The sequence below is a fragment of the Xiphophorus maculatus genome, chromosome 22 (assembly GCF_002775205.1).
Source record: "Xiphophorus maculatus strain JP 163 A chromosome 22, X_maculatus-5.0-male, whole genome shotgun sequence".
Lineage (NCBI taxonomy): Eukaryota > Metazoa > Chordata > Actinopteri > Cyprinodontiformes > Poeciliidae > Xiphophorus > Xiphophorus maculatus.
Genome location: NC_036464.1, coordinates 1,902,449 through 1,920,575, shown reverse-complemented (window position 1 = coordinate 1,920,575; position 18,127 = coordinate 1,902,449). Strand labels below are relative to the sequence as shown.

General features: G+C 38.0%; 2 long non-coding RNA genes across 2 annotated transcripts; both read left to right on the top strand.

Moving 5' to 3' along the window:
* The first annotated feature begins 168 nt into the window (after window positions 1-168).
* On the top strand, window positions 169-2,684 carry LOC111606524. The gene is made up of 4 exons (XR_002752069.1): window positions 169-280; window positions 1,129-1,255; window positions 1,789-1,976; window positions 2,059-2,684. It is a non-coding gene; the product is annotated as an uncharacterized LOC111606524 (long non-coding RNA).
* A 2,196-nt stretch (window positions 2,685-4,880) lies between these two features.
* Window positions 4,881-7,862, top strand: LOC111606737. The gene is made up of 4 exons (XR_002752224.1): window positions 4,881-5,129; window positions 5,434-5,608; window positions 6,009-6,199; window positions 6,322-7,862. It is a non-coding gene; the product is annotated as an uncharacterized LOC111606737 (long non-coding RNA).
* The last annotated feature ends 10,265 nt before the right edge of the window (window positions 7,863-18,127 follow it).

The following is an 18,127-nucleotide window of genomic DNA, read 5'->3' as shown; positions in this document are numbered from 1 at the left end:
CCAGAACTTGTGTGTTGTAGAATGCAAAGAATCCATTCTTCATACTGCAGAGAAATCATTAACTTAAAAAGACATAAGTTTGCTTGACATCATGTCTGGAAATTTTGTATCGTTACATTTTGATCTTTAAGGCAACTTTCTCTCCTCGACACGCAGACGGTGTGAGATTAGAGAGAAAACCACTTTCCAGCGCAGAAGTGGTTTGTTACGAAGTTTGTTACAAACTCCGGGTTTTAAGCTGCTTTCACACCTCAACTGTTTCTCTCCATTTCTATTTAAGGTTGGTATTAAATTTTGCATACAAAATACACAAGTTTAGGTTTTTACAATTAATCAGATAATAAATTAGTGAGTTTAGAATAAAATTATGAAATTTAATGTCAGGAATGTGTGAGTTAGATTAAAAATGTTTTTGGTTAGAAAAGTGAGAACTGCAATGCTTTGGATTTGTTCTCTTTATGTCCAGGTGTTTATCACTTAGTGGATAACCTATGAAGTATAACTTTGCTTTACAGCAAATTTATTCTAAAAGTGTCTAGAGGTAAAAATCGGGATTTCCAAACCTGCAGTGCTGAGCTGGAAGGAGTCCAGAACAACACAGTTCTGAGTTAAATTTCAGAATATTTTATTCAAAAACATCCTGTTAAATAATAATAATAAAAAACTTCTAATGAAAATGTTTGTGTAGAATGGAAAGAACTGAAGTACACAGCCACCCACTGAACAGTTTTCCTACAACCTGGATTATTAATTTCTTAATGAAAATTATTAAAAAATAGAGAAAAGTTTGTTTTATTATTTTTTCAATATTCAATGAGAAGACGTAGCTGAAGCATTCAACAAACATTCAGCAGCTTTTATTAAACTACATTATTGATTTTGTTATCAATAAAATACTGAAAAACAAAATAAAATGTAATTATCCCTTTAAAAACACACTACTGAGAATGTAGGAAAAAATAAATTTTATATATGAAAGATAGTGAGCTGGTCTAGTGCTCACTAAATACAGTCGGCTTATAAATTACAGTTAGTTGGTTTCCTTCGATGACTTTTTGAGTATTATAGTTTTTGTTACATTGTGTGTATGATGTGCATTACAAACTATTTTTCATTTTATCCTCACAGAACTTCATCTCAACTGAACATCACAGAACAAGAAATGGATTCTTCAGATTTTGTTTACGTGATGGTTTGGATCAACATCCGTGTCTGCATCCCATTCACCTTGATAGTTTTTGCTCTGGGTTGTGTAGTAAGTAAATGCTAATATTATCTTATGTTTATGTTTGAGTCCTAAACTAGCATAAAAGAGAAATATTATCACCATTGTTAGTAGAAATGTAATAAGTAATAGTAGTAATAGTACTACTATTAGTTTTCACAGTAGTGAAATGAAAAAATATGTCTGAATGTGAGGAGAAACTCTATTTTCTGTAATTATTTCAGACAAATGTATGGAAAATTATTTCCCCTAATTACTGCAGGAGGAAAGTCCTTTTCAGAAGAGAGAAAATATTATTAGGTTAACATGACTATTTTTTTAATTTGAGATGATTTCAAACTATTTTCATCTCAGCTCAATGAACATAAATATTTAGAAACTGTTTCCATGATGCTGATCAGTAGCCCCTCAGTTCACAGAAATATTATTGAGACATTTATGGCATTTAGTGAACATTATTATTATTATTATTATTATTATTATTATTATTATTATTATTATTATTATTATTATTATTATTATTATTATGTTAGCATTCATGTTCATTCTTACGTTTCCTGCAGGTCAGATTGGATGGTTTTCCTGTCACCTTCTACATGAACCTTCTCGTCTCCAACCTGATCCAACTCGGTGGTTTGGTTGCTTTAATGGTGAAGATGAATGAAAATAATTTCCATCTAATCTGCTTCGTTGTCGTCGGCTGTGGTGCTTTGGCCAGTATTTGTTTCAGGACGGTCATTGCTCTGGAAAGGTACCAAAACACCTGCCTTTGTGTTTAATAAGTCAGGGTTACGTTTCTGTGCAGCAGTCTGAACAACGTCTCTCTGTTTCAGGTATTTTCTCATCTCCTGGCCACAGCTGCTTTTCATCAGACAGACCAAAGGTTACGTGATATTTTGTGTTTTGATCTGGCTGTTTGCGATTTTTCTTTTTCCTCTTTTCATAATGTATTCACAGTATATATTCTTTGTGGTGTTTCCCTTGATCCCAACTCCTGTCTTCTTCTTCTGTGTGGCTAAAACCCCAAAATTCCTGCCTGCAGCCACTTCCCTAACCACAGAAGAAAAACGTAGGATTGTGGCAACTTTGATTCTGTTGCTGATTGTTCACATATTCATGATCCTCCCGCTGAGTGTGTGTTATATTAATCCATATTTCCATGAAACCTATTATGTGAAATTTCACAGCTCACTGATCTTGTTTCTCTTCAGTCCCTTCATGGATTTGATTCTGTTCGTTTTCATGTGTAAAGGATTAGTTGACAAGCTGTTGATGTGTTTCAGCTGCCACAGTTGTAGCAGATGAAACACATCAAGAGTTTATGACTCTACATTATTTCAGTTTTCAAGTCTTCCACCAAACACAAGTATTGCAACTTTATATCAATATGCTTAACTGATTTAAACTTAGCACAAAAAGTAAAGAAATGTGTGTTTGGTAGATTTTTTTCTGTGCTTCATGAAAATAAATCTTGCACTGTTGAGAAGTCTGTTTATTTCATTTTGTATGGATTGTGATTGTGTGTTGAGCTGCAGAAACTCTTTGACTTACAGGCAAAATAAGATATTATGTCCCACCAGGATGATGAAAAAGACCAAGTACTTGTTACTTCAAAACTGGAATCAGAAAAATGTTAAATGCATTTTGCTTATCCAAAATACTACAATGGGATGTCAATCAAAAATAAATGATATTTCTTCTTTAATTTTAGCTTTCCTTCGCTGGCTCCCGGTTTAATCCAGGCCACAAGTTTAAATTCTTATTCTTACATACAAATCCCTTAATATGGGTCTTATATATTAGCTTATGGGTCTATATACTGTAGCTCTTCACTCTTCACTCTCAGACCACTTTGAAACTAAAAGTAGGATGAGAAACAGATCTGTTAGGTTTCTGGATTCTCTCCTGTGAAAAAAATGCTGATAACTTCAGGATCTATTGCTGAGACTGAAGAAACTGAAGGAGTTAGTCCTGTTATTACTGCTTCATTTTTCTCATAGATTAATGTTTCTTTGATTGATCAGTTAACCTGACAATCATGTTTTTGGACTGTGGGAGTGAGGCGGAGTACCCAGTGAGGACACAGAGGCACAGGGAGAACATGCCAGCTCTGTGCAGAAAGTCTGCAGGAAGCAACTTTCTTGCTACAAAGCAAAAATGTGCACTTCATAAACTTATATTAAAATAAAAGGATGTTAAAATGTTAAAATAATAATGTTGTCTGAACTATTCTTTTATCTATGCATTCATGTTATGTAGTTAGTTTAGTTGTTACAGTTTATCATTAACATTAATTTGGTTATGTTCAGTTTTTTTTAAAAACTGGGACAACAGATATGAATTAATATTTATGTTTAAATACATGAGGTTGCAGCCAAGTGGTTTTTCTATCTCTAGTCTAACTGGCAGGTCAATGTTAAAAAAAATAAAAATAAAACAGAACACAGCAAACAAAAATAAAAAATATATTACTACTAAATACAATTTTTAAAGAATCTAGGATTAGAACTTTAAGATAAAAAATGTAAGAATTATTAGAATATCATATTAGACTAATTATATTTTTAATACAAAAATGTGGGCTTAGTGAAAGGTACACTTAGTATCTGTTTAAAGTTACACTTTTAATCTGACAAATTAGCCCCCTGTTTATTAAATGACTGTAAGATCAAAAATGTATAGATGGGAAATTACTTCTGGTCCTCTGTTACATATGACCATCAAAAGCAGCTTACATTATATCATGAAGTTTAACTTTAAAGTCAAAGGAAATGCGAGTAAATCTGGAGAAGTATTCTCACAGAATCCCAAAGCTAAGCTGAGAAAAGCTTAGTTTTGACAGAAAGGACAAACCTGAGACATTCATTTGCATTGCATTTATTTATGAACATGTGAAATGCATAACGCTAAAGAGCCTGATAAACCTGAAGATAAATGTCTTTAATGTTTGCTGGTTTGAGTTTCCTCTTATCTACGCTTCCTGCTCACCTCACCACAGCGAAGCTCTGAGAGCAGAGAGAGAAACTTCATGGTGCAGGATGAATTCATGTGGTTGGAGTTGAACTCTGTGAAACTTTTAGTTGACACGTCAGTCCTCTTGTACTTGTTTTTATACTTTTAATAAATTGCACTTAAACCTGATCACTTATTACTTATGTGTCACTTATGATAGAGTGACGCCTCATATAGAGAAATAAAAACACTGCAGAGCTACAATCACTCTGATGATCTGCTGCTGTTATTTCTAGCCGGATTTCAAACCTGCAGCAGTGAAGACATGTTAGCGTCTTGTCCTGAAACTCTTCCACTTGAAAACAAACAGAATCATGTCTATAAAATAAATGAAATGGATCCGGGTCAGTTAGATACTTTTGTTTTCTGATGGGTTCTGAGTGAATTTAGCAGCTGAGGAACGGTCCTCAGTAATCTTTGATATAATTATCTCATGTTGGAAGTCAGTGAAAGTCTCACACAGCAGTGGGGTGCTGCACACCTGAACCCAAACTGGGCCCGGCTGGTTGGGAGCTCTGTAGGGTCGCTGTTGCTTGGTGCCGGGCGGTTTTAGTGCGGTTGGTTGGTGGACAGGTCCAGGACTGAAAACACGGCTCGGTACCGGGCTTGGTTTGCACAGTGGGAGGAGTCGGCACCGCCGGGTTCTGGGTTTCAGTGCCTGAACGATATATCTGCTGAAATTAAGTAAATTATTAAACAAAGAAATAAATAATAATCATCCTCGCTCTTTTAAATACAGAAGATAAATACTTTTTACTCTGTGCTAGCAGCAGTAGGCGGGGTGAACAATCCACATCAAATCAGTTTCCTCATTGAAGACCTGCTATGAAAACCTCTGAAGACGGAGGCTGATTTAAACCAATGAGCTGAGCTGGAGGACTGAGGAACAGCTGTGAGTAAAAAACCTTTTTATTTCAAAACAGAAAGATTACTCTGAAGTAAGCATCATTTTAGTTTTGAGAGAAAGATTCTCAGATTTATTTATATGTTTGGAGCATATAAAAAATGAAGCTGGTTGGAAACGACCATTTCAAACTCATTAAAAAATAATCAACACAGATCAAAGGTATTTAAATGTTTTCCAGTTTATTTGAACTGTAACATTGATTGGTCCAAATCACTCCAGGCCAGTATGACCAGTTTATTAGCTTTTTGTTGATCAAAGACCAGATTTTAAAAATAAAATGTTTTCACAGGTAGGGTGTCTAAAATCAACAACGTTTGGAAGAAATGAAGTCCTTTCCAAGATTAGGATTAAATGATCCATATGAGGATTTTACAGCTGATCCAGATTATCTGGATGTGATGATTTGGATCAACATTCATGTGTGTTTACCCTTCACCTTTTTGGTCATCACTTTGTGCTGTACAGTAAGTACATTTCAACTTTAACCGTATTTGATGTTATTTCATCCAGATTGTCGTATTGGTAAAAGTAAAGTTTTTTATGATGTTTATCTGCCTAATATCACCATGTTCTCCGAAGCATTCCCAACATTAAAATATAAACAGATGAATGTCGCAAACCTTTTTATCTCTTTATAAAAAAATTATTTTATGGGCTGAATGAAAAATCTCTTATTGTCCCTGATGTTATTATAACAAATAGCAAAATAAACTAGAGTAGTCAGAGGTAACAGCAGGTTCATCAATCTCATTTATAGCAAGATAAATATAAATATTTATGCTTCTTTAAGACACCACAACAGTTCATTGCTGGTTTTATGTGTGTGAAACCATTAACTGGGTTCTGATTGAATGTTTCCTGCAGGTCCGTTTGGATCACATTCCAGCTACCTACTACATGAACCTCCTCGTTTCCAATCTGATCCAGATCATCACTCTGATTGTATTTGTGCATATAAACATATTTTATTTCAATAGCCTTTCTAAATTTTTTATTTCCTACAGCTGTAGTGGAATGGCCAGTTTCTCCTTCAGGATGGTCATTGCTCTGGAAAGGTACTAACTCATATTTTAGGCTGTTTAGACTGTAATGAATCAGATATATTAATATGGAAGATGCTTTGTGTAAATATGTCTGTGTACTGATGCTAAGGTCTTCCTTTTGTCTTCTCTTTCAGGTTCCTTTACATATCCAAGCCACAGTGTCATTTCATGAGACAGTGGAAAGGTTTAGTGACTGTCAGTGTTTGCGGATGGATTTTTTCTGGTGCCATCGTCTTTCTTTTATTCGCTTTTTATCCCAATTTGCTCCAGATCTGTCTTTTGCTCCTTGCTACCCTGGTAACCATCATCCTTCTTGCTGTGACTCTTAAGTCACTGTGTAAAGCTTCCTCGATGCCCGTCAAAGAAAAATGCAGAAACATAGGAATGTTAGTTCTGTTGCTGGTTAATCACATAGTGACTATTTTACCAACAGTTGCTTGTTTTTTTTATTTATCCTTATATTTATATCTGAATAAATATGAACATTACAGGCAAATGGAGACATCATTGTTCACAGACATCATTTTCACTTTGAGTCTCCACGGTCCTGTCATGGACTTGATTCTGTTTGCTTTCATGTCCAAAGGGCCTTTCATTAAGCTCCTGATGCGTCTCTGCTGCTGCAGGAAGGAAACAGCTGCAGCAAATGACAGCAGCAGCTCATCAGTTTGACTGAATCAAGTAGGGAAGAGAAACAAAAAATTAAAATATATGACAAATAGGCCTTTATTTCAGGTTAAAGAAACATTGATCCTAAAAATTCAAAGGTTGAATTGCAGTTTCTGGAACCAGAACTATATGTGTATATTTACTTCCATAAAAATGTTTTGGTTTTATTGGCAGCCAAATGATTTATATTAAATATTTCAATTATTTGTTTTTGCTTCTTATAAATATTTGGTTCTGAGTTTTTCTTGTTGTGTTTCAGAGGCTGCTGCCTCACTGAGGCACTTTGTGAACTTATTGCTAAAAACACAGATTAGTAATTCTGTGTTTTTTTCCCATTTACTTTTTTTGTTTTAAAACATTTACACTGTACACATCATATTGTGATTTAAAAGAAAAAAAAATTGCTTTGCTTCTTTTAGCATCGGTGCAGAAATATCTTCTAAAGTTTCTGAAATTGTAATGTATTTACAATTATATAAATTGTAAATATATTTTTAGTTTTGTTTTAATTAAAATTACTGTTGTGAATTATGATCTGATTAGTTTGTTAAGGCAGGAGGAATTATTATTTAGTCAATGGAACCTAAATCTATTTTAAGCTTTGACAATAGCTTAAAACTTTGTTTTTAAGATGTTTTAGTTTTGTTTTATTTGCGCTAAACAAAATGCTGCAAATTAGCTTAGCTATAAGTACAATGATACATGATAGAACTGCTTTTTTATTTGGTTTATTTAAGTAAATTTGTGTCTGTTCCTGTCAAATCAACCTAATTGTATTGAGTTGAAAATCTAATTGCGTTTGGAAAAAATTAACAGCAACATTAAGTTTTTTCAGTCTGTGATTTATTTCTTTTGTTAATTCGATAATTTAGTTGTACATTAAGAGCAGAAAGCATCTTACAGCTCCACTGAAGCTGAAATGAAATGTAAATCAACGATGTTACATTTAAGTTAGCTGAAGTTTATTTTCATGAAATACTTTTGAATTCACTTTATCTCTGTATAAATAAAGATCAGTTTTAACCTGTTTGAGCTTTATGTCGATTCAGTTATTCAGGTTCAGTAAACTGTTTGTTTTTGCCTCCATTTTAGGCTCTACTCACTCTACTTTTATTTTTCACATCACATTTACTGGAAGAAGCTTGAACTTTAGAAATCTGTGAACAAACAAATCTGCTTTTTCCATCAGGTTTTGGACACAAATAAGATGCAATGCAGTCATACATCATGTTTTACTGACTAAGCTGCTTACATAAAAAGAAGCACAATGTAATAATAAAAACACATCATTAACTTCAACTTCAAAATGTCGTCTTTGCATTTTGATGATTAACTCGACTTCCTGCCACTCACTTCACCAAGTTAGAGAGATAAACATTTCTCAGAACAAGACAAAAATATGAACATATTTAAGTTTGTGGAAATTTGTTTCTGAGTGTCCAGACTGTCCAGTCCATAATCTATAAATCATTGAAGGTTGGATTTAATTCTGTCAGTTTCCATGTGAAAAGACTCCATGAAAAAACTCCTGGTGTATTTCTGCAGCTGCAGGATGGAAAACTGAAGGAAACGTCAGCAGCAGATAATGAGTGCACTTATGAAATACATGATTCCAGATTATTTTACCCATATTCACAAGATAACATAATCTGTTAACATGCTGGCATTTGCTAGTAATCTACTTTCCATTTATCTGTTTTTATATTATGCAATTATCAAAACTTTCTGCCTCTGCATCTATGCCACATTGTAGTGGAAATAAATTCAGTCGTAAAATATATATATATATTTTTAATAACAACAACAACAACAACAACAATAATAATAATAATAATAATAATAATAATAGTGGTTCAATGCACAACGTGTGGATTAGGAGTCAATACTTCCATACATGAAATGGTTCATGTCTCAGAAATCTGTAAACAGTTAGTTCAGAGTTTAGGTTTATCCTTTTGAAAAGAAATGCAAAAAATAATTAATAAAAAAACCTAATTAATTAGAGATATATGTACTGCTCTATAATGTTTCTTTTTGCTATGTATCATGGAGGATGCATGTGTGTGTGTGTGTGTGTGTGTGTGTGTGTGTGTGTGTGTGTGTGTGTGTGTGTGTGTGTGTGTGTGTGTGTGTGTGTGTGTGTGTGTGTGTGTGTGTGAGTGACAGTGGGAGGGGGACGTTTATCACTATTTCCTTATTGCACATTTCATTTGAAAACATCCGTATATGAGGCTTTCTAAAAACCGCTTCAACAACCTGGAAATCTTCTTAAGATAAGTTGTGAGTAAACAATCTCATAATTACAGTTTCTTTAAGTGACTGTTTGTATTTGATTTGAGTTCAGTCAAAATATTAAGACATAAAAATAAACAAGCAGTTAAAAACAGATGGTCTCCTTTATTTATCTGAGTTTTGAGGTAAAACAATGTCAGTAATTGCTAATGTTAGCAATGACAACAGAAAACCAAGGGAATGTTTTAGGGTGTGAAAATTTCTGATAACAAACATCTTAACAGAAAAAATGCATGAGCAGACAGTGATCTACATTTATTATGCTATTTAAAATCCAGAGCTGAAAATCAGATTTTATTTTGGCTGAAGAACTAAAGACAATAGAAAGTTCTCCCAAAAGTTAAAATAAATCTTTGCAGAATTACAGACAGTGAAAACCGAAGTCATGAATTTCCTTTTGTGTATTTGAGTTCTTGTGAGTTTAATCCATTGTTAACTGATGTCATTCAAACAACTTTCCTCTCAGAAAATGCAGTTTTCAGATTCTCTCAGTGGGATTATTTGGATCAACGTCCATGTCTGCCTCCCTTTTACTTTCCTGCTTATCACTTTGTGCTGCCTGGTACGTAAAACCCATATTGTTTCTGGTCTGAAATAGTCATTATTAAAAACATATGGACATGTTTACTAAGTAAACATCCAGTTTTGTCTTTTCTTAAATGGTTCTGCAGGTGAGGTTGGATGGTGCTCTGGTCTCCTACTACATGAACCTTCTGCTCTCTAATCTAGTCCAGCTCATCATTCTGATCGCTTTACCTCAACATTCAGATTATCACTGGAAACATCTGGACTCTGTTCACGTCTATGCCTGCTGCGTTTTGGCCAGTCTCTACTTCAGGATGGTCATAGCTCTGGAAAGGTACCGGTGTGTGTTGTTGCGCAACTTCGTTAGTCGTGCCCCACGTTGGGCGCCACTTGTTGTTGCGCAACACCCCCCCCCTCCTTTCTGTCTCTACTCTCTCACTCTCTACTTCCTCTTCTGAGAGGGGAGATGTGCTACCAGCTCTCCATCTAACGGGTTAATTGAGTTTCCTAAATCTGCCGGGATTTACCCTGTCCAGAACTGAAGTAAACTCTGTTTAAGCTGGTTTCGAGAAACGATTCACCTGATTTTTAACGGCCTACATCCAGGTGTCTCACCCTTCTTCCCTCTGTGAATTAGCCAGACTGAGCAGCCTACAGCCAACTAGTTTCACAGAGCACACCTGTTAACGGTCGCTCGTTCTCTATTTTACAACTTGCATTTGTTATTGAACCAGGTAGGTTTTAGTGACTCGGGCGAGTCCCAAGGATGTTGTTTTAAATATGGGCTACCAGCAACCTATAAAACATTTTCCACTTCTTCCTCTCCAGAATCAAACATCATAGCTATTTTACAACCATCAAAGAACTTTAAGGTGACTCATTAACTGAATGTCCACAACATCTTTTAGATTTTCTTTATGCTAAATATTTTATTAGTAAGGCAGTTTTGCAAGGGTCAGTACAGCTTAATTCAGTAGCAGAAATAATCAAATAAGTAAAATCAGTCATCTAGTCTGTCTTTCCCTACTGCTGACTGAGAACTAAAAAAAAAAGGGAACCTTTGAGAGAGACGGACGGAGTTTGACGTTTCGAACCCCAGACCTGGCTTGATGATGAAGAAGGTGCTGCAGCAGGAGGAAGATGTTGATCGATGAAGGCCAGGATCTCCGCAGGTCTGATGATGAAGAAGGTGTTGCAGCAGGAGGAAGACGCCGATCGATGAAGGCCAGGATCTCCGCAGGTCTGATGATGAAGAAGGTGTTGCAGCAGGAGGAAGATGTTGATCGATGAAGGCCAGGATCTCCGCAGGTCTGATGATGAAGAAGGTGTTGCAGCAGGAGGAAGACGCCGATCGATGAAGGCCAGGATCTCCGCAGGTCTGATGATGAAGAAGGTGTTGCAGCAGGAGGAAGACGCCGATCGATGAAGGCCAGGATCTCTGTAGGTCTGATGAGCCTCCTCTCCGCATGGATGGTGAGGTCACACAGGACTTGGTGCTGGCAGGAAAAAAGGCACCAGTTCTTCTTCTTTGTCTTTGCCTTTGTCTTCATCTTTGTCTTTGGGGTCTGAACCCAGCCGATGAGAGAAGTGCGATTTGAAGCCACAGGTTGTAGGGCTGACGGGTTGGTCCCCATGGCCGGACAGTCTTCGGCTCCGTGGCCCCGGCTCTTCTTCAGCTGCAGAGTTCTTTGTCCATCTCTTGGCTCGAAGCTGCCCGGAGGATCCAACAAAAGGTTCCTCTTTTGCACCCACCTTTTATAGGGTTTATCCACCCTTTTGGTGCGTTTTCATTGGCTGTCTGCTTAGACAGATGACCTCACATCCATCACTGTCCTTCAGACATTATGTCCTAATGTCTGTGCTAATGTCTCCAGGTTGCTCAACCTCCTATGTCCGTTGTCTTCACAACCTTTCACCTAAATAAGGCGTTGATCATCTCTGCTCTCCTGTTAGTTCCTTGCCTTTCACCTTTCACCTACTCTCTACCTCCAACATATCAGTGATGTTTAATTGCAGTTACACCTTTTACACCATTTCAAGTTCAATGTCAAAATCACATTTATATCACATTTATTTTCTTTAGCTTCTCTGATTTAGCATTCATTTATAATTTTATAACCATAACTTATATCACATTTATTTTCTTCAGCTTCTCTGATTTATCATTCATTTATGATTTTATAACCATAACTTATTAATTATACTTATTATAATCCTAATGTGAGTTATTACAGATGTTTTTTCTGAAAAGAAACCAAGAATAATACATGATTCTAATTATTTGATGCCAAAGTTACAGTTACTTGTTTTTCTTGTAAGTGTTCCCACAAATGTTCGTGTAAATATTATTACAAGTAAACCAATATTAATATAAGTATTTTACTTTGAATCTTATCAAATTACCAAAATGTTTAGATTTCATTCTTTAAACTTTCATGATTTAAAATAAGGAATAGTCTCAGCTATTTTTTATAAATCTGCAGGCTGGAACTTACTTCCTCTTTTTCCAGGAAACCTGCTTTTCCTGTTTAATGACTCTTTCTGACTGACTATGATTTCTTATGATTAGATAGAAAAAAGTAGAATTAAAGCAAAGTTTGCATGAGACAAAAACAACACACACAACCAGATTTATTTTATTGACACTTAAGTCTACTGTTGGGCCTAGATATCACTTGAGTGATTCATTTTAAAGATAACTTTATTTATTATTACTGTTAAACTAACTTTATTGACACTTAAGTCTACTGTTGGGCCTTGATGTCACTTGAGTGATTCATTTTAAAGATAACTTTATTTATTATTACTGTTAAACTAAAATCTCCAGCATGGGGAAGTGGGATGAGCTCGGATTTTCTTCACACCCCCTCCACGAGGTCAGACCTTTCACATGCTGGGAGTCCATCACCCTCCTGCAGTTCGCCGTCCTCATCCCCTGGAAAGAGAAGATGTTCGTCTGGGATGTGAAGATGCAGATTCTTCATCCTCAGTTGTCACAGAGGGCTCAGTGTAGTCATCAAAACTCCACTTCTCTTGACACCCCCTCCTTGGAGTTTTGATTTCCCCCATGAGGTGATGAATGTCGAAGAAAACTTGGATCGCTCTGATTCTTCTACAGGAACCTTCGCTGGATGAACTGTCGGTTCTTCAGGATGTGGGATGATTCTTTAGGGAAGGGAAGATGGGCTGAAACAGAAGGCCTCAAAAAAAAAAAATTCTGGCTGTTCAGCAGAGCAAAGCAAAAAGCATAAGCATCATGACGCTTTATCCATAATCATGATCCTTTTCCATTTTAATCCATCAGGTTGTGACAGGAGTTCTTCTTTAGCATAGTCCAATTTCTTCACGGCCCTCCCAGTCCAAAGCCTTGAAGTTGTTCTTTGAACGGCAACCTTCCTGTAATAGTGGCCAGTCTACTGTAGGATGGCATGGTGCTTGATTCTCTGGCCATCTTCTCGTAATGTTCTGGTTCGCTGTAGCTAAGAACTGGCTTGAGCACTGCTTCCTCATGGACCCCTTTCTTCATCAGTAGTACTGTGTTGAAGTTCAGTACTTGCTTTACAAAATCTTGGGCGTTGAATCTCAGCTTGATCACCGTAGTTGCAGGCTGATCTTGAGCTTTAATCCAAACTCTCTGCCCTGTTTTCAGTGACACTTTGAGCTGCAACTTCCCTTTTTCTTCTCTGAGCAAAAAGGAGAAGTGTCTTCGCCTCCCTGCTTTCTGTGACGTGAACGGAGTTCCTCTGCAGGGGAAGACCTGCTCTTCTAGCAGTTGTCACTGTGTCCATCAGCACCAAGAGGTACTTCTCACCTCTCTTTCCTGTTATCCCCATTGGCTCTGCTACATCCATGCAGACTGAACCCCATGGGACTGTGCTCTTGATGAACAAACCTTCCATCCGCTGCCCTGGGTGCCCTGCGTATCGACCACATACCTCAAAGTCACACAGCTGCATCGGATGGGCTGAAGGGACATCCAGCAGTCCTGCTTGCTCAGTTCTTCACGGGGGTGTAGCACGCCTGCATATTCGAGGGCCTTATGCACGCACCGTACTACCTGGTCCCCGTGCTACTCTAGGACCACCTGTCCTTAGGTGTTCTGTCCCACCTCGACACCGGCAGAGACAACCTTTCTTAGTGGCACGAAAGGTCGTCATCTTTGCCCCTCCATAGGGCTTCTTCTCAGGTGTGCGCCTTGTCGCTGCACCTCAAGTTTCGGGCGGAGCCTCAGTTCTGCTTTCTTCTTCCATAAGTTGTGATGAGCTACTTGTTTCCCTCTCGCACTCTCAAGCTGCTTCTCTCGGGTCTGGCACTCTTGATTTTCCTTTTCACCAGCTCCAGCAATCCTTCCAGTACTGCCGTTACTTCTCCGGCTTGAGCACTACCGAGAGCTTTTCCTTTCTGACGGCATCTCTCTTTGCCGTCTTGCTTCAGAATAAATCCCCAGTATGCCGACTGGTCGGACCCCTTTCTGGATCCATCGGTGTAGATTGCCCCTTCCAGTTGTCCTGGCTTCTCAGATGTCGCTTGCGGTCGTTTCTTATTGGTGGGTTGTGCTGGCTCAATTTCAAGCTCCGGGTCCAGCAGGATGTCTTTAACCATGTCTGCGTCTGTGTGATGATGTCAGCTGCTGGTGTTTGTTCCTCTGTTGCCGGATGTCTTCTCGATGGCTGCAGTGGAGGACGCGGTGTGCTTCCTCATCCATCGTCAGCTGATGATACTTTTCTCTGTTTCTTGTGCATGCTTGCTGGCTGGTCTTTTCTTTTCTTGTCAGCATTACATCACGAACCACTCCAGCAAGACTGAGCCAACTTTCCTTTGTCAGGGGTTGATGTTTCAGTTCCTCATTCTTGGAACCAACGTCCCCCCTTGCTTCAGGTCTGAGTCACAGTAGCTGTGTAGAAAGTTGATGCAGTTCTGTTGAGGTCTCCTCCTTTTCCAAACGATCTGGACGGCCGGCTTCCTCCGGTTTCTTCCCCAGATTTTCCTCCTCGAAGTGATCATCCATCACTCCGTCTCTCTGTCGGTTCGAGTTGTCTATCCCCCAAAGCCTCTCTTTGCGCTCTTGAGCAGGGATGGGTCTAGACTATGTTGGCTACTAGCTTCACTGTCTGGATCCGGTCATTTATCCTCAGTAGAAGCTTTCCCTCACCTGTATGCCATACAGTTACTGCAAGGGTTGTGACTAACGGCCTTATCAGTCACCATTAACTCTATTCCCTAAGAGTTAACAAACCAAGTGAGCTATTCAGATCCTCACATCTGTTTTTACTGACTTGGCAGGTAGGGCCCTCCTACTTCGTTAGTCGTGCCCCACGTTGGGCGCCACTTGTTGTTGCGCAACACCCCCCCCCTCCTTTCTGTCTCTACTCTCTCACTCTCTGCTTCCTCTTCTGAGAGGGGAGATGTGCTACCAGCTCTCCATCTAACGGGTTAATTGAGTTTCCTAAATCTGCCGGGATTTACCCTGTCCAGAACTGAAGTAAACTCTGTTTAAGCTGGTTTCGAGAAACGATTCACCTGATTTTTAACGGCCTACATCCAGGTGTCTCACCCTTCTTCCCCCTGTGAATTAGCCAGACTGAGCAGCCTACAGCCAACTAGTTTCACAGAGCACACCTGTTAACGGTCGCTCGTTCTCTATTTTACAACTTGCATTTGTTATTGAACCAGGTAGGTTTTAGTGACTCGGGCGAGTCCCAAGGATGTTGTTTTAAATTTGGGCTACCAGCAACCTATAAAACATTTTCCCCCTCTTCCTCTCCAGAATCAAACATCACAGCTATTTTACAACCATCAAAGAACTTTAAGGTGACTCATTAACTGAATGTCCACAACATCTTTTAGATTTTCTTTATGCTAAATATTTTATTAGTAAGGCATTTTTGCAAGGGTCAGTACAGCTTAATTCAGTAGCAGAAATAATCAAATAAGTAAAATCAATCATCTAGTCTATCTTTCCCTACTGCTGACACTGAAAACTAAAAAAGGAACCTTTGAGAGAGACGGACGGAGCCTGGCGCCTCGAACCCCAGACCTGGCACGACGACGAAGAAGGTGCTGCAGCAGGAGGAAGACGCCGATCGATGAAGGCCAGGATTTCCGCAGGTCTGATGATGAAGAAGGTGTTGCAGCAGGAGGAAGACGCCGATCGATGAAGGCCAGGATCTCCGCAGGTCTGATGATGAAGAAGGTGTTGCAGCAGGAGGAAGACGCCGATCGATGAAGGCAGGAATCTCTGTAGGTCTGATGAGCTTCTTCTCCGCATGGATGGTGAGGTCACACAGGACTTGGTGCTGGCAGGAAGGAAGGCACCAGTTCTTCTTCTTTGTCTTTGCCTTTGTCTTCATCTTTGTCTTTGGGGTCTGAACCCAGCCGATGAGAGAAGTGCGATTTGAAGCCACAGGTTGTGGGGCTGACGGGTTGGTCCCCATGGCCGGACAGTCTTCGGCTCCGTGGCCCCGGCTCTTCTTCAGCTGCAGAGTTCTTTGTCCATCTCTTGGCTCGAAGCTGCCCGGAGGATCCAACAAAAGGTTCCTCTTTTGCACCCACCTTTTATAGGGTTTATCCACCCTTTTGGTGCGTTTTCATTGGCTGTCTGCTTAGACAGATGACCTCACATCCATCACTGTCCTTCAGACATTATGTCCTAATGTCTGTGCTAATGTCTCCAGGTTGCTCAACCTCCTATGTCCGTTGTCTTCACAACCTTTCACCTAAATAAGGCGTTGATCATCTCTGCTCTCCTGTTAGTTCCTTGCCTTTCACCTTTCACCTACTCTCTTCTACCTCCAACATATCAGTGATGTTTAATTGCAGTTACACCTTTTTACACCATTTCAAGTTCAATGTCAAAATCACATTTATATCACATTTATTTTCTTTAGCTTCTCTGATTTAGCATTCATTTATAATTTTATAACCAAAACTTATATCACATTTATTTTCTTCAGCTTCTCTGATTTAGCATTCATTTATGATTTTATAACCATAACTTATTAATCATACTTATTATAATCCTAATGTGAGTTATTACAGATGTTTTTCTGAAAAGAAACCAAGAATAATACATGATTCTAATTATTTGATGCCAAAGTTACAGTTACTTGTTTTTCTTGTAAGTGTTCCCACAAATGTAAGTGTAAACATTATTACAAGTAAACCAATATTAATATAAGTATTTTACTTTGAATCTTATCCAATTACTCAAAATGTTTAGATTTCATTCAAACTTTCATGCTTTAAAATAAAGAATAGTCTCAGCTATTTTTATAAATCTGCAGGCTGGAAATTACTTCCTCTTTTTCCAGGAAACCTGCTTTTCTTGCTTCATGACTCTCTCTGACTGACTATGATTTCTTATGATTAAATAGAGAAAAGTAGAATTAAAGCAAAGTTTGCATGAGACAAAAACAACACACACAACCAGATTTATTTTATTGACACTTAAGTCTACTGTTGGGCCTAGATATCACTTGAGTGATTCATTTTAAAGATAACTTTATTTATTATTACTGTTAAACTAACTTTATTGACACTTAAGTCTACTGTTGGGCCTTGATGTCACTTGAGTGATTCATTTTAAAGATAACTTTATTTATTATTACTGTTAAACTAACTTTATTGACACTTAAGTCTACTGTTGGGCCTTGATGTCACTTGAGTGATTCATTTTAAAGATAACTTTATTTATTATTACTGTTAAACTAAAATCTCCAGCATGGGGAAGTGGGATGAGCTCGGATTTTCTTGACATGTGGTAGCTGTGTAACATCCTACAGCCTGACTTTCTTCATGATTTTTACAATCTTTTCTGTGTTGCAGGTGTTTTTTAATTTCCTTCTCGCGTGTGACACAAACCAAAGGCTTGGTGATCGTCTGTGTTTTGATCTGGGTGTTCAGTTTTGGTTTGGGCCTTCTGTTTTTAAAGTTCCTTCATGGACTGTTGTTCCTGGGTTTTGCGCTCCTTCCTGCTCCTGTGTTCATTGTGTGTCTGCTTTGGACCCTCAAATCGATAAACACAAACTTATCAGTGTCATCTGAAGAAAAAGACAGAACTATGGGAATGCTTCTGGTTTTGCTGGTTAATTACACCGTCTCAATCTTCCCTGCAGTTATTTATTATATTTACTTAGGAGATTTTAATCGCTATTATTTTAAAATTGCTGATTTTTTTCTGACCCTGTTTCTCTTTGGTCCATGTATGGATTTGTTCTTGTTTGTTTTCATGTGCAAAGGACTTATTGACAAGCTGCTGGTGTGTCTGTGCAGCTGCAGGAAGGAAACCAGTGAAGGATCTGATCTCAGCAGCTCATCAGCTTGAATACTATAAAGAAATACATTTACTTTTAGTTTAATAAAACAAACAGATCCAATTTATATGCAGACATAAGGAGTCTGCATATAAATCATATTCATCTGACCAGGCAGAGATTTGAAACCATGTAATATATT